The following is a 14,774-nucleotide window of genomic DNA, read 5'->3' on the forward strand; positions in this document are numbered from 1 at the left end:
AGTAAATTTGATTTTTTATTAAATATTGATATAATAATATAATTTAATTTTAATGAAATTTATATTTCTAATAAAAACATTGATTAATTACCACTACGTTATTTTTTTACGCTGAATTATCAGCAGGTAAATTATAAACATGTGTTTCTGACCTTCGAGTAAATAGTGTTTATTTTATTTTTTCAATATTTTCCCTAATGTTTTTTTTTGTGCAAAAAATTTAGACCGTCATTTGCAATTTGTATATACGTAAAATATTTATTTCATGGGTCCGTTTGAAGGCTGCAAACATCTCTATAGTGGATGTATTTCTTGATTCTGGAAAATGAGCTGGACTAGGGTATGCGAAGAGAGAAGCAGCGGCAATATTTTATGGTTTTTAAAATTTATATAATAAACATACAAAATTTTATAATAATAAATTGTGACTCGTGAATGTTAATTAATTGTGTAGTAGTAATGAGTCATGTTCATAGCAAAATTTTTGGTTTTAAGGTGTTTTTTTAACTTATGAAATAAAATCATTAAAACATACATGTTATAGAATTTGATTTGAGTCACTTTTAAGCCATTTTCAAAAAATATTTTTATTTTAATTAAAATAATTTATTAGTTAATTATAGAAAGTATATCAAATTTATAATACCACAGTAACATTTTAATAAAAAAAATATATTTAAAACCTTTTCAAAGACTAAATATTATAATATAAAACGAAATAGCAATACAGAACAATAAGTTGTTTTTAAGCCTTTATGTTCTACTATAAAACTCCTAAACTTTTGTTTAGTACTACTGTGAAAGTTTTGATTTAATAATACAATGCGTACTTTAAATAATCATAAATTATTATAGAAAGCTGTAGTTAAAATTGTATGGTTTAAATATTTTTTTATTGTATACTTTTAACCAAGATTTTTGTATGACGCTGTATATTTTGAAATAAATCCAAGTTATTTATATTTCAAGTATATTTATCTTAGGAATCATATATTATCAATAAATCAATTTAAAGTCAGTCATATTCATTTTAGATTACATCTATGAATAGTGCTTAATGAAATGAATTAGGTTCAAAGAGCTGTAATTCTATATACTCATACGCAATTTAATTTTAAAATGTATATGTATTATATATAAAATAAATTGATAATGTATTTATTTCTTAAATATTTTATGTTTTAATATTAGGTAATTGTAATTAAATTCAAAACATGATAAAAATATTTAAATAGCGTGCATAATATGTTATATAAAGCGTATAATTGTTCTTAGTATTAAATGTTATTCATGGAGATTGATTGAAAACAGGGATGCATGTCGGATTTAATTAATTTTAATAATATTATACGTGTGTATAATATATATTAATATCAATATATTATATTATTGTATATCAGTTATTTGATTAAGATAACGATATTTGATAAGCCCATCTCGGTTCAGTGCTTTTAATCATCTAAACAATTTCAACGATAATTATACACGTATCCAAATAGCCGCCATTTAACAAAGGATATATGAATGGATGGTTTAGAATACATACAATCGTTCAATATAATAAATATTTATTTTATTAATTAATACTCGTAGATAGCTGCTCTTAAATCACTCGAATAAAATAATATTAGGCATATACGAAGAATATATGAAAGGAAAAAGTCGAAGTCGAAGCATTAATAGGAAACGTATAGAATGGGTCGTTAACGCTGAGCTCTCGTTATAAAGTTCGTACGTAAGTTATAACAAAAGCAAAGTTAGTTTTATAATTCTGTCCGAATGCATTTCAATCCGAGGAAAATAACAATGGGACATCAAACGATCAGTTTTCGAATTTGACTTTGTTCGAAAGGAGTTCGAATGCAGCTTCGTATTTTTTATTACTTATTGTATAAGTATTATTAGGGATTGGTAATTAAAGTCTGAGTTTAAGTGAATGAACGAGATGGTTTTCCATTGTTATCAATTTACGTTTGTATACTATTTATTGGTTATATAAATGTATTTATGATATAATAAAGATAGACAGATATGAATATAAGTATTGTAAGAGGATCTGGGGCAGTGGTTTTTGACACAGTTCGATAAATTTAAACTAAGCAATATAGAAGTGCTAAGGGTTAAAAGTCATTAGTTAAATAAAAGTATATCATTAAATTAATCTTACATAAAAAATGATGAAGAGATTGTCAATTAATTCCGCATAAATAAAAATATTTATGACAACATAATAAAAAAATATTTTAAAGTAAATTGAAAATATTTTGTATATATCAAAAAAAATTAGAAAAATAAGAGAAAACTAGCAAAAAACAATATTTAATAAAAAAAATTAGTACCAAATAAACATAAATATCGCTATAATACCAGGTATACCTAAAACACTGATTTGCAATCAATAGCAAAACTTATTTTCAGTAAAATAAATCTAATAAATTTTTTTTTTATTAAAATTGATTAAATCAAGAAAAAGTACTAAAAAAAGAATATGTCAATTTTAATGAGAAATATTATTATAAAAAGTGTAAGATATATTTTCAATCTTTGCTTACGGTGATCAAAAATATTACGTTTTTTATAAAAAAAATTGAAAATAATTAACTAATAATATAAAAAAAGGACTAACTAAATGTAGCTAATAATAAATATATCATTGTGCAATTTCACTGTATTAAGGAGCTAAATTGCGATAACCACAGGAGAGTTGCCTAGAGCAGACGTCTTTGCTTTAGTGAAGATTAGATGAGGAAGCGATCGTGACCAAAATACAAAACTAAAATTGACTATAATAGTTTAATGTCAACAGCATCAAGTCAGATCTAATTTTTTGCAAATTGTATCCCGACACGCAGAAGAAAGGTATTGGGATTAAAAAAAAAAATTAAAACTAAATAATCTCAATAGACAATATTTGGTTATTTGTGGTTTCCAAAACATAGATCATGATTTAAAAATGCTGTAAGTTAAAGTGCAATAGAGAACGCTAATAACTGACGGATTTTCAAAGTGAAATCCGTATCTCATAAAAGCAGAGCATCTTGGAAGATAGAGAAAAACTCTTTATGAACAAATTTGACAGTTGAAGTCCATCTCCACAGAGAATCTTAATCCCTTTGTATAGAGGAGTTAAATCATCTGCATATAGAATAAACTTAAGGTTTTTAACTGCCGTATTTATGTCAATAATAAATAACGTAAAGATCAAAGGGCCCAGGTACTTTGGAGCAACCCCTGATAGGGTTTAATTTTCATTTGACAATCAGTTGCCCTAGGTTACAAACGATCGCTTAAATGACTTGAGAATAACCAAATTAAATCATTTGAGCAACCAAGATTCGACATGTTTGTACTAATAACCTGTTATATATCTTGTCAAAGGCTTTCTCAAAATTCATATATACGTCTACTTGTACTCCAGCAACGAAAGATGTTATAATGTTACATTTATGTTGATAGAAAAATGTTATCAAGAGTGGAACAGACGCAACGAAGACAACGTTGTTAGTGATTGAAAATTTACATTTATGTATATTTAAATTAATTAAGCAGGGGCTCTAAAGCTTGATATATAATTTGTTTTTTTCTTTAATGTACATTTATAAAGATCACGAAATGATGAAGATCGAAAAATGGCAGCAAATTAAGCTTAAGATCAACAGAAATAGCCTTGTTAAGATATGTATAGAACTGGTAAAGACCTAAGCTTACAGTAATAAATTCATAAAATTTATTAAAAATATTATCACGTACAATAGTAAAAATAGATATCCAATATTGTATTGCGGATGCTTGTGATAAAAGTAAATAAAACAATAACTACAAACGTATTGTAGCCACATAATCGTTGAGAATACCGTCGAGGGACCATTAAAATTAACGATATTTGTCCAATATCTGTTCAATATAAATAATGCCAGACATTTAATTTTATCGGGAATGAAAATAAATGTTGTTCAATTAAAATTTGTACTGTAGCATTGGCAATTATGTCATTATGTTTTAAAATAAACGAGGAGCGGTCAACAACGTGCAATTATTTATAAAAAAAATAAAAATTGAATTTAGTATTGCATTTTTTATTAAAAAAACATTACATTAATTCTTTGACAAATTATCATGTATTATTAACTGAGATAAGAAAGTAAAGTATACGATATATTTGTTCATATTGTTATATAAGTTAGGGCTAAAATTTTAATTATGCATGTGGAGGTGTTTGATTGACAAGCATCTACATTTTAGCTGAATTCTATTACACTACAAGCGAAGGTGTTTTGGTAAGAAATACTTTTGTTGATGACATAATGTTACTACTTCAAATAATTTATATACAAAATATTCTAAGCTAAAACTCGGCTTGTCTTTATATTTCAACTTTAATATTTTTGTAGGCAGAACGAAGCGTATATATTTTTATTTAACTAGCATAAAATACTTCAAGCGATACAAAGCATCTGTTTTGAATGCAGAAATATACATATTTCCCATCATTAATAGTTTCAGAGGAACCCAAACTAAGTACGATAGCGAATACAACCCCCGTATTCGCATAATAGTTTAATCTCGGATAATGCATGCAAACGATATTCGCATATATAAATTCACGTAAGCTGCTGCTTCTACTATGGGGTAAACGCGTTTGCGAAAAATGCGAACCGGTCGATTTTTCCGCTTTTCCTTGCAGACATTTTACTGACGTCATAAATTATCGGTGTACAAAAGCGTCTACAGGCAGGACGCGGAAGTATTTGGATGGACATCTTCCAGGCTATAAACAGAGCTGATTTTATGTGTTATTCTCGCGTGCACCTCAGCGTTTATTAAAAGTGATTTTATTACCGGATTGTGTGTCGGCACCGCTTATGCTCGTAATAAATTCTCTGACTATGAATAATTTCAATGCGCAATCCAATGAACTCAGCATTTACCAAAAACGAATGGATTTTGGTTAAGTGCCTCTGAAAATAAATAGATAAATTTAATATTGTGGATTTATTTGAGACGCTCGTGGATTTTTATGTGCAATTTAAATGGCTATGCCAATAACAAAATAATAATAAAAAAATCATCAGTATTTGTTTTAATTAATTAAATTTTGATAAATTCAATTAATAACCTCTCGATTGCTTGATTATTCATTCTTCATAATGTGATTTTCAAATAAGAAAATACAGTCAATTGTATTGAAGGAACGTAAATAAATTTTGCCAACCCCTTTCCAAAGATAACACGGCAGTAATTTTAAATAAAAATATAGCGTTGAAGGCCTGAAGAAAAATAAAAATAAATTTAAATAAAAATAAAAATCATAATTTACTTTAGAACTTTGCTTTGAATAGTTTTCTGCAAATGCGCCCCTTAGACTAATATTTAATAAAAATATTAAAATCTTAATATACAAAAAAAATAAATAGACTCATAAAAATAAATTTGTCTAGTGTAGAAAAACACTATTAATATTTTTTATTCTAAGCTGAAAATTATTTTAAGTAAGTCTATAAAAAAATATGTATCAACTTTTTATATCACATAATCCTAAAAAATCATAATTTTCGATAAATACTAACAATAAAATAACATTGTCATTTTTATTCCAGTAATACTATAGAAACATTTTGCGTAATATTACTTTTTCACTAATCTCATACATCGGATTATCGTTTTTAAAATAGTTAAATATTAAATGCGTGTAAAATTAATAATGGTTTTTAAATATACCTTTTACAAATAAATAAAATAAAATGTATTTATAATTAAGAGATACAATTTTTGACAGAACTTAAAAGCAAAATAAACGCATTTCGATGTTATTTCACTTAATTTTCTTAGACAATTTTTCTTGCTGTCAATGTGCTGTGTTAGGTTTTTTTTTATTTTATTTATATTTAAGCTTTTTTTGCAATGAATTTATTATATGAGGCTAGGTATTAGTAAAAAAAGGTTCACCTTATTTATCAAAAATGGTCAGTAAAACGCCATTTATAATTTTTTTATTTTTCAATATTAAATATATATTCGATAGTTAAATAAACATATAATATCAAAATAATAATATTTATACCAAACATACACAATTTTAGGACACAATAAATAATTAGTTATCAAAAATGAAAAATTACCATGCGATACAATAATAAATCTTCCTTGATGTATGGCACAATAGGAATACTTTTACTCTGCACTATGTGCTTGTTATATTACTATACATTAATGCTGCAAACTTATATTCTCCGAATCGAATCTTTCAGCGAAGAAAATAATAAATCTAATCTAGGCATAAAGAAAGATAAAAACGCTGTTCCCAATTGTACAGTGCCATTGTACGTATCTTGGCTAAAGATTAATTCGGAGATATTCTGTTCAGCTGAAAGTCCGGAGCGACACTCGGTTAAGTCTTTTATGTATTCTTTATACATATATTATATAAGTATGTATTTTTTCATACGTTTAACCGTAGCAAGTAATTCGTGTAAGTAACACAATGACTTCGAGTAAAATCTCCAGACGCTGCGATTAACAAAAGCGAATGATTAATTGTAACTTTTATCAAACCTTTTTAGTTAATTTTTGGTACGAAATTGAAACATGTAAGATAATTATAATTGATGTTTCAGTTGAAAGTATAAAGCATATCCTGTGTACTATTTTTGTATAATGTATAATAAAATATTTTATTCTACATAATATAAAATTAATATATTTTTATTATATAGAAAGAAATGGGTGAACCACCTTGATTTTTAAGGAGACGATGATCTGGTCCTAATAGCAACATATGTACAATCATATTTAAATAGCAAATGCACCTTTCTAGCATTTTAAGCAAACGTTAAAGGTCATCACCTTGACCTATACAAATATATACAAAAATAAATTAAGACGATGCATACAAATTTTTATTAATTGTTCCTTTAAAACCAGATTTTCAATCACTGCTTGGTTAATTTTCTTTACATCACTTCGACCCTCTCGTTCTTCTGCATATATTAAGATTTTTTTAAATAGTATGAACTTAGAATTATTAGATCTTTAGATTATAAAGATATCATTTTTTTTTATTGCAAATAATGTTTATTTCTTATTGAATTAAAAAAAATGTGGTAAAACGTATTGCTTCTGGTGCGTGTCTTTTTATACAAAATGTTGTTTTTTGTGTTCTGTGAAATATTTATTATTGATGACGCGGGTCTTTTGATGTACCAAGATCTCTCTTCCTTTGTGTGATGTGTAAGGTTTTACCTTTCGTAAATGCTTTGATGATTTTGTAGTACGCAAGATTATCGGTCATCAAGGAAAAGAAGATAAAGAAAGCAGCCGCTTCCCTCTTCACGTCAACTCTAGTCCAGCTGCAATGTTTGAAATGCGAAGTTCAACCCGATCTTCGGAGACCACTGGATTCTTTCACGTATATAAAACAATAATTATAAAATAAACTGTCTGTAGACTGATTCGGCATGCCAGGACTCCATATTCTTAATTAGCTATAGAAACAATCTGCAAATAAAACAAAGCTTAAAAAAAGAAAATATTGCAAAGACATTATTTTTATAGAATCTGTGAAAACGACTGAGCTAATTTTATACACGCTATAAAATTAGGATAATTCTGAGCTTCAATGGATTTATGTTAATAAAATTGGCAATCTTGTCTATTACCACCGTCTATATCATTTTTAATCACTCAAGTGTCATTGATTATGGTCGAGCCATAAACGTGTCGCATAAAACTGCTTCAGGCTGGCCAACATACAAAAATTACGATCACCATCAATCGCAATTTGCCTGGATGAGTCTGGATGTGTCGATGGGATGCTGCGGCAGATAAAAATCTTTTGTCGTCACCCGAAAAGGTAAGACATAAACCAAGATCGTTTATTATCCGGTTCTTTTATGCGCATTTAATGATAATGTCCGGTTATACGGCGCATTAAACCGGCACTAAATTGGATTGTTAACTGCTAAGCTCGTGAATCTTACGGCCGACGTAATAATATATTTTGGCGGTGGCCAACTGGTGGCATCGGTTCGCACTGCGTCATTGTTGCGAATTAATATCGCAATAAGCGATGAATGGTGCGAACAAATCGCCCCTTCATTGCTGAAAGGAAAAATTAATGGAAAACACCACTATGGGTGGAAAGTATGTTAACACATTTCACGATTAATCAAGTCTAGTTCCATCATGTGTAGAGACTTTGAGTTGAGATTATTAATATGCCTCTCTAATGTATTTTTCTAACCCGTTAGCAATAATCCATTTAACATAGAAGCGCGTAATAATCTAAAAAACATATTGTAGATCTAGATAACACTGATATTCTTACTCTTTATATTATATATAGTAAAGAGAATATTGAATAGTAGAATATGAAGATACGACACTTTTAAAACGAAGCTGCACGTGGTTTTAATTTTTTAATAATAATTTAAAAAAAAATCTTATAAATATTTTTTTTATAAATAATTTTAGTTTTTAGCCTTAATTAAAACTAGAATATAAAATTCTGGATACTTAACTTTTCACTGAATTTTTAACTAACGCGCAGTATTTATTAAGTCATCCCAAAGATTGAGTTGCACTCTTGGGATTCAGGTGGCTGCCTAGCTGAAACCGGTTTGACCGCTGGACTGAAAAGCGGCTTCTCTCTTAGGTTTCTAAGAGTTAGTTGAATCGATCTGGTGTAACTTTGGCTTAAATCTCGCAATAAATTAAATTAAATCTAGAAATAAAGTGGTGCTTTTTGATAAAAATCTTAATTGCAGTGTCAATACGAATTTTAAGAATAAAGTAAATAGGAAGTGATTTAGTACTTCCGTGTTCTGGTTATTTCTTAAAAATTAAGATACCCAACGTACCGTTCAGTTCTCTGATTTTTAATGAACGGAGACAGGTAATTTGTTTGTTTGGATTTACATATTTATTTTGACCCCAAATTAAAACGTTTTACAATATCGACATATTTATTATTGTTCAAAATATATGTAAAGGTGAAGCTGTGCATGTAGATTATGACTGTGATCTTTCTGGGTCGATAAGTTCGTGGTAATAATCATCAGAGTTTTTAATTTAAAATTGAGAAACAGTAACAACTGATTAGACGATTGCTAACTGATGATTAATTTATTTGATTCGAGCTACATTTAAGTAGGCTTAAAGTTTTTATAAACAACTTATTAGGGGACCACACAGAGCCCTCTTTTGTTGGGGATACTATTCTTGAAACTCGCGTTAAAATCTGTGACTAAAAATAATCATTCATCAATAATGATAAATTAGATAAAGCCCTTGTTACAACAAAGCGTTTCACATGAAGAACACGCAAGAATTGAATGAATATATCGTTGTGACGAAACGGTCACGGGAAATAATATATCACTGGAAGACAAATAGCACCGTAAGGGCAAAATATTCCAGTAACACAATTCAACCTTAGAGATATCCATCAAGCAAATGTCACTTTATAAAGGCGTATAATTATTTCGTTGTTCTAAGAAGCGAGTGCATCAATTGGCTAGATGATCCCTGGACTACATGGACTCCAATGAGAAGAAGGCAGTTACCGGCAGTCACTTGAAAGACTATGGCAGACGCCCGCCCACCCGCGGACAACATACTGTAAACATCAACCCCATAGTTCGAGCACTGCAACTGAGAGGTATCAACCTCCACTATACTGTCGCTGCCACGCCACCTCTCCACCGACTTCATCCCTCCACCAGCTTCTTCATTACTGCTTGGAGAAAACATCTCGCCTATCATAGACTGTCGCAATATGTAATATATTTTAATACAACTCTCACTTGTTTCCACCCGCGTCTTACTGGCTGTGAAGACACACCCCTTAGGGTTACCAAACCTTAAATTATTACCAAATATAACTGCCGTCTTTTATCTAGCTTAAGTTATAAAATCATAGTTCTAATAAAAAGGATATCTCATTGACACAAAATATGTTAGCGCCTCTCAAGAAAATCTCATAACGACCACTTGAACAACAAAAAGTAAAATCTCTCACACTAAAAAATAATCAACCAGGTATGACCACACATTACCTGATTACCGATTACCGAAGAAACCATCTGGACTGTGTATTTCTTTAAGGCTTTCCTTGGCCAGACGGGTAGAACCAGAGCGGCATAAGATGAGCAAACGATTATTCCAGCTGTTTCACGAGTACTTGACACACTAGTGAAGAGTTTTTGATTTTTAAGAGTCGCACTCTGATACAATACTATTCCAATATTAAGTAAATTGCAACTATTAAATAATCATCTTTTCTAGCGTCTATTATGCTACAAAGTCACACCTCTTGAGACTCAATATTCGAGAGGTCTTTATTAATTACTTTTGTATCAATAATTTTCGCTTATAGAAAATCAATCGATGACTCAATAACCACTACTAACAATGACATGAAAATATACTGGATGGATAATGTAACATATAGAGTTACGTGCGGTTGCTTTGTATGGTGCAATATAACTAATAATAACGACAGAAACTATTCATGTAAGGTAAAATAAACCAGTTAAAGTTATATTCACCACTTCACTACATATTGAACAAATCTCAAGTGCCTGATTGCTTCTGAAAGTGTACATTTTAAATAACATTATTTTCAAACTAAATGACAATGCAGTACCTTGCACTTAACACAACAAATTATCATCACTCATAGCGATGTTTATTATTTATATTTTTATACTAAGAAGTACATTTAAATTTAAACTGCAGTTCCACATGTTTTTGAGCTTCAGTTTTATTATTTGCTTTATTTCATAACCCTTTTCAAGTTAACCCACTACATCGCTCGGTCTAAATGAATACCCCCCAGAAATGTTATAGATTAGCGTACGAAATGACCGCCTTGGCACGACCAACAGCGCAGTATATGAGCATAGCTCATGTCAGCCGTTAAGTTAGCAATGTGTATTCGGCCTTTGGTCGGTTGTTGTTTCGGTAATGTTTCCCAGTTTCGCTGTTATGACGATTACGAGCGCGACTTTTACTGGGGCGACAATGGCTCGCGGCTCGGCCGTAACTCACTTATACGACCGCCACAATGTATTATCGTTTTAGTGTTGGTTTTTAAATGCTCGTTGGCTATGATATATGAACTGTCTATTATTGTGTTGCTCCTTTTTTGCGTTGTGTCGCCGCTTTTCCGGTTTTCCGTATTCTGCCCGTTCCAGGTTGTTAGTCCCAGAGAGCGCTTGTTGGACCTGCACGGATGGTAATGAATGTGCAACGCGAACGGGCATTGTTCCTTTTGAAACGAGGGTATGGAGAAAAAGATAATAATGGACTCGATTAAATTTGAGCGGGTGCGTTAAAGGGGATCCGCTCATTTTGATGTAAATTATGCGCCCGGAATGAAAAAAAGTCTTCCGGCGAGACGAGAAGTTGTTATCGTGATAAAGCATGCAAATGTAGCATGAATTGGATTAATGTTTAGGCTAGTAATTTTTTCCGAAAAATCAAAGGGCTTAGAAACCAAATTTTTTTGGTAAAGACACCCTATAAAAAAATATGCATATTTTACTGATATTGGCAAACATTTTGATGACTTTCCACTTAAATATAAATATAATTTATATAAGTATATCTTTGGGGATCAATCTTTAGAAAAGTTTAATGATCTGCATCCAGGTGATTGATGTCATAGTACAGTGATTAACACAACAAGTGCATATTTTGTGATAGTGATTTTAAAAGTTATTAAAGTTGAGTTCTTCGAGGACGTTTTCTCGCCCGTTTCTCTTTCACAAATTAAAAAATTGCTTGTTGCTTACAATACTGCTATTTTAACGAGCGCCGTATTTAAAATATTTATAAATCAACCAGAATAAGATAAAATCATTTATATGTATGAAATGTAGATAAATTTTTCTACCGCCTCTTCAAAGCGAAAAGGTCAAAAATGTAAAATGGAAATCTTGCATTAAATACTTGAGCTCGCATCCGTAAATAAAGTTAACTTTAATAATTATACAGTGGAAATTAATTCTACCGAGTTTGCTGCTACTGCGACTCATAAACCATTATAAATAGAAATCTTATTATACAATATACACACAAACAAATAATAAGACCCATGTTAGCATATGCCTGTTCAGTAATAATACTATTTTTATAAGTTAAGAGTCATGTAAAATAAAACTATAAAAAATATAATAACCTTGACATAAAAACAAGCAAAGAAAATTGTCATTTTCATACCAGAAACTACTATTAAAATATTTCGCGTAACCACACTAACCTACTCATCTCATGTTTCAGAGACTACGATAAAAAAACCTTAAATTTATATATAAGCACAATATACCAAAAAACAAATTGCTTTATGGCTCATGGAAAGTTCGCCATCACAATTCCCGGGAAGAAAATTCACCAACCCCGCAATTTGTCAAACGGAAAATTCACTGATTTTATAAGTGATCGCCAATGATTTGCTTATTCAAAATAATTATTTACACCAATATGTTTTTTTTTACTTGAATTTAATTAAATATAATACAATGCAAAAAAATGCAAGGTATTTTATTTTTTCACTCCATGCAAAAATGCTTACGATACTTATTTTAATAAAATATTTAACTTTATATATTAAATAATAAAAATGATGGTTTAATAGTTTTATACATATATTATCAGCTATTTGAGATATTTTAGATCTAATACATCTATAAATACGTTTCTTATACATTTTTTTGATATTTATTTTAAGTTGCATTATTTTTTTTGTTTTTATTATTAAATTCACATATATATTTAGTTGTTAATTTAAATATACTTTAATTCATTTTAATTTTTATTAATTGTGATAAGTCTGCTTCATTGTTTATTTATTTATAAATTTAAGAAAATCAAATATTATATAACGTATAGATAAAATTTAATTATTTCCACACATTTTTATATTGCAAATTAATGCAATGTATTTCATAATTATATAGGAAATATTTTTTTAATTCCACGCATTCCCAAGTTGTAATAAATGTACATTAATCCCTTTTTCAAAAGCACTTTTTTTGATCTAAAGAATTCAAGAGAAAAAATCGACAGAAATATGCACAACTATGCCAGTGCTGTAAATCATCTATTTTTTGAGCCATTGGTAGAGCCTAAGCATTAAAATTCTCTACTGACAATATAATATGAATCTCGATATTACATTCTAAACTTATATTTTTAAATAGTAAAATATAATCTTGAATGTAACAAAGTATTGAAAGACAATATTATTAAAAGTTACAAAAATAAAAATTGTAAGGATTATAAAAAAATAATGTTCATTTTCTAGTATCTTCATAAAATTCATAATTATCTATAATACTTTAAAAACATGTATATTTTCACTCAAATAACAGTTTTATTATTATTAATAAAATTATATATCTTCTTAAATTGCAAGCTGTAGAATCAAATAATACATATTAATCATAATAATAATAAATAAGATGGTGATATAGTTATATATGTTTACGAGCATTTAGGATATTTTGGATTTAATAATGGATATAATGGATCTATAAATATGTTTTTAACTCTAATAATTTATTATGTATCTTATTTTAAATACATTTGCTTATAAGTATTGCTACATAACCTATATTTAGTTGTTCGTTTAATTAATTTAATTGAATTTTCGTTTGATATTTTAAAGTATATTTACAACATATTTTTTTAAAATAGCTTTAGGAATTTGTTCCAAAAATTATTTATTTAATTACATATAGAAACAAAATAATTATTTTGATAATTGAATAACATAATTTTGATAGTATTTTAAATGTTGATATACTTAAAACTAATGAAGTGCTTTATCAAAAAGGATTAATACATATTATGTGCATTATCGGCTGTTTTGAAATATACAATTAAATGTAATATGTTTTAATGCAAAGCTATTTAATATTTACCATTAAAATAATTAATTTTTATTCAATGTAATTAAATAATAAGGTTTTGCAAATTTATAAATAAATAAACAATAAAGTAAACGCTAAAAGATATCTTAATGAAAAATAGTTTGCCAAGATATATTATTATAAATAAAAATTTAATTATATTAAAGTACAATTGTATAAGCCGATAAATATGTATGTGAATATAATAATACACATAAATAATTCAATTAAAAATACAATATTCAATTAATGTATATAAAAACAAATCTATAGAAATACGAAAGTCAAATTATTTTAAAATTGATGTTAATAATCAACGAGGAATTAATTAATAACATAAAAAAGTTAAGAATAAATTAGCCAGTGCTTTCAATAAATTAATATGCATTTGGAGACTTGAATAGAATAGGTTCATAATATTATTGCAAATGTATGCAATTCAAGGCATAAAAAAACATATTGTCCATCATAACAACATTAAAAGTAAAAATAAATGAGATTTGAGACAAAATTAACTCGTTTTAAATTTTTTAAATTCTTATTTAATATTAAAAAATATATCTAAGTTTATCTAAAAAATTAAACGAGTGCTTCCATCGAAGTAATCGAAAATAAAAAGTAGAACGTAAAAGTGTATAATGAAGTTGCACTCCGACTCGATAAATGACCCAGATTTTTTCCTGAGGACGATATTTTCACCGGAATTAATTTGAAATATTTTATGTTGCTAGACTAAATGCATATTATGGCTGAAAATGTACCGTAAAAAAGTAATACAATTAAATATACACCAGTGAAGTAGAAGCACAATTTTACACTATTTTATTTTACACATTAATGAGTTTATAGATATAAAGATCCCTT

The sequence above is a fragment of the Plectrocnemia conspersa genome, unplaced genomic scaffold, assembly GCF_051122295.1.
Source record: "Plectrocnemia conspersa isolate PC_06_02 unplaced genomic scaffold, ASM5112229v1 ptg000002l, whole genome shotgun sequence".
Lineage (NCBI taxonomy): Eukaryota > Metazoa > Arthropoda > Insecta > Trichoptera > Polycentropodidae > Plectrocnemia > Plectrocnemia conspersa.